This window comes from Passer montanus, unplaced genomic scaffold (genome assembly GCF_014805655.1).
Source record: "Passer montanus isolate IOZ18808 unplaced genomic scaffold, ASM1480565v1 scaffold38, whole genome shotgun sequence".
Lineage (NCBI taxonomy): Eukaryota > Metazoa > Chordata > Aves > Passeriformes > Passeridae > Passer > Passer montanus.
Genome location: NW_024368596.1, coordinates 6,126,582 through 6,129,443, shown reverse-complemented (window position 1 = coordinate 6,129,443; position 2,862 = coordinate 6,126,582). Strand labels below are relative to the sequence as shown.

At 68.9% G+C, this 2,862-nt stretch overlaps 1 protein-coding gene across 4 annotated transcripts in view; it reads left to right on the top strand.

The window, feature by feature from the left end:
- Positions 1 to 550: 550 nt before the first annotated feature.
- The window catches only part of STAG2 (stromal antigen 2), a 73,733-nt gene continuing 71,421 nt past the window's right edge, over positions 551 to 2,862 (top strand). For 2 of the 4 annotated variants that reach the window (XM_039717499.1, XM_039717498.1), the window contains exon 1: positions 551 to 759. The gene's annotated coding sequence lies outside the window, so the exon portion shown is untranslated. Of the gene's footprint in view, positions 760 to 1,842; positions 2,063 to 2,862 lie in introns of those variants that run through there. The other 2 variants (XM_039717497.1, XM_039717496.1) reach the window with 2 other exon arrangements.

Here is a 2,862-nt window from a genome sequence, read left to right as displayed (position 1 = left end):
TACAACCCTCACGCAGGCAGAAAGAAGGAACCCACAAGCGCTCACTGGGCTCGGAGCACGCGGGGCGAGGGGCAGGAGCACAGAGCGGTTCTGGAGCCCGCTCCCGAGCTGCCGGGGGTGCACAGCCCGCTCCCGAGATAAGGCACCCGGCACCCGTGAGGGGAGCCGTGCGTTATCTGCCGGGCCACGGCTCCGCTTCCCGGCGGCGCGGCGCAGGCAGCGAGCAGAGCCCTGCGGCACCGCCTCCGCGGGGCACTTGGGGAGGCCCAGCTTTGCCTCGGCCGGACGGTCACGCCGGTGAGGGCAGGGCTGCCCCAGCAGAGCCCGGGCCCTGCGTGCGGCCGGGCGCGTCCCGCGGGCCGGCCCCGCGCGGCCGCTCCTTTTTAGGCCCCGCTGCCGAGCCCATGGCGGCCCGCCCCGCGCATGCGCCGCGCCTTGTTTACCCCGCTCGGCGCGGCGCTGCCGCGGCCGGCCGGCAGGTGTCGCCCCACGCCCAGGAGAGCGGGCCCCGCTGGGCGGCCGCCAGGTGGCGCCTGCGCCCTCCATTCGCCCGCGAGCCGCCGAGCAGCGAACACCCCAAACAATCCCCAGCGCCGCCGCCAAATTAAATAACCCCGACCCGCCCGCGCCCCGCGCCCCCTCCGCGCCCACAGCCCGGCACCGGCCGGGACGGGCGCGCAGCCGGCGAGCCGCGCCGGGGATACGGGAGCGGAGCTGCGCGCCGGGGCCTCCTCGCTGCCTACGCCGACACTGGGCAAGGTAAGTTAGAAAATGGCGGCGAAGCTTCTGGAAGTTTGGCGGGGGGACACGGGATCGCGGCGCGCCGCGGCGATGAGAGGCCGGGCCGGGGCCCGCGGCCCCCGGGCCCGCACGGGGCGCCAGGCCGGCTGGCCGCGGGGACTGCGCGCAGCCAAGATGGAGGACGGCGGGGCCGAGCCGCGAAAACACTCCAGCCCCCCGCTTCCCCACCCCCCGTTCCCGGCGCGCCGCGGCGGGGAGGGGGGAGGCGAGCGGAGCGCGAGTGAGAGAGCGAGAGGGTGCCGAAAGCGGCCCCCCTGCCCGCCCCGGCCCCCTTCCTCCTCCCCAGAGCCGGCCGCGGGCAGGCCGGGCCCGGCGCTCGGCGAGCTAAAATGGAGAACCGCCTTCTCCTCCTCCTCCTCCTCCCCCCTTCTGCCGAGCCGAGCAGGGGCTGCCGGCAAGATGGAGGACTCGGGCATTGTGTGCGTGGGGTGTGTGTGCGGGCGAGCCGGGCCGGGCCGAGCCGCTCGGGTGGGCAAGCGAGGGGAATGGGGTCGGGGCCCGAGCGGCGCTCGGGGGGAGCGCTGGGCCGCGCAGAGAAAATGGTGGGGCGGCTGCCCGTGCCCCGGGGTCGAGTGTCGGGGGAGGCCGCGGGCAGGGGACTCGCACCCCTGACAGCGCTCCCTTCCCCCTGCTCCCCGCTGCCCAGCAGCCGAGTTCTTCCTTCCAGCCCGCTCCCGGCGGGTTCCCCGCGCAGGGAAGTGCCGAGGGATCGCGGTTTGTCTCCTCAGCCTCTCTTCCCAGAGCTGGGGAACTCTGGTCGCCCTTCCCCGTGATTGCACAGGAGGGCTGGCGGAAGCGGGGCTCCTTCGGCCCGAGTGAGGAGGTCGGTAGGGACTGACCTGCACCTTCCCCCCCGCCTCCATTCGCTGCCCCCCGCCCCGGCGCCCAGCACGGCGAAGGCCTTTGTGGGTCGAGTTTTCCCCTCCGAGTGACTTTGGCCGAGCTCCTCGGCTGCTGTCCGCTAAGAGGAAGAGTTGTGGCAGGTTCCGTTCGGCTTCTTTTTTTTTTTTTTTTTTTTTTTTTTTTTTGTAAAGAAAGGGCGCTTGCCAACTTGTGCCGGGGACGCCCGATGCCGGGAGCCGCGTGTTGCTGGAACCCCGCTGGGCTCTCGCCGGCCCCGGTGGGGGAGGGGGGCAGGAGGAGGAGGAGGAGGAAGGAGAATGCTTCTTACTGGGGGGTTTTGGCGCCACTTTTGTTTTAGATAGTGCTCCTCTGCCCCCTCCTCCTCGGCACGCACTGAACTGAGCTGAACCCTGCCCAGGTAGGAAACGAGAGCTTTCCTGGTGTTTCTCTTTTCTGGGCGCTTATTTTCGCTACACGGATTAAAAAAAAAATAAGATATAGATATACGTGTGTATATATGTATATATAGTTGCTGCGGTTAGGGACGAGGGGCAGAGGAGAGCGGCCGCAGATGGCTGGGCTGGGAGGCCCTGTTTTCTGGGAATTCCTGTCCCTGCCCGAGCGCATCCCTGGGTGCTGGGCGTGCTGGCCTTGGGGGCCCGCACCGCTGCGCTCCGGCCGCGCTGCCTCCATGCCTTCCTCTCTTCTGGCAGCGTTGTATAATCCGTCTGCCCCGTGGAAATCCGGGACCCACCGACCTCAATTTCCCCCCCCACCCCTCTGTCCTCGCCCCCGCGAGCGGGCGTGGAAGCGATCGGGCCCCTCTGTCGCTGCTTTTATTTATTTATTGTACTGCCCGGGCCCGGCTCTCCTTTCTTGTGTTCCCACGGGATGCGGCGTTACGAGGTGACACAAAGTTTCGATCACCGCCGAGTCCGGTGTTCTAGTTACTGAGGGGCAGTGGGAGGTTGGCTTTTACTTTGGTGTTGGATTTTTTTGGTATTTTTTTGTTTGGGGTTTTTCCCCGTTTGTTTTATTTTTTTATTACTTTTTGGCAGCCCGGGTAGCGCTGCTGCCCCCCCCGCGCTCGAGAGCTCTCCCTTCCCGTGCGCTCCCCGAGCCACACCCTGGCGTGTCCGGTCTCCCGAGGCGCCCGAGCCGCCGCTGTGACCCCGCGCGCTCGCTGCGCGCCCCGGGGCCGCCGCCCGGCGCGGGCTG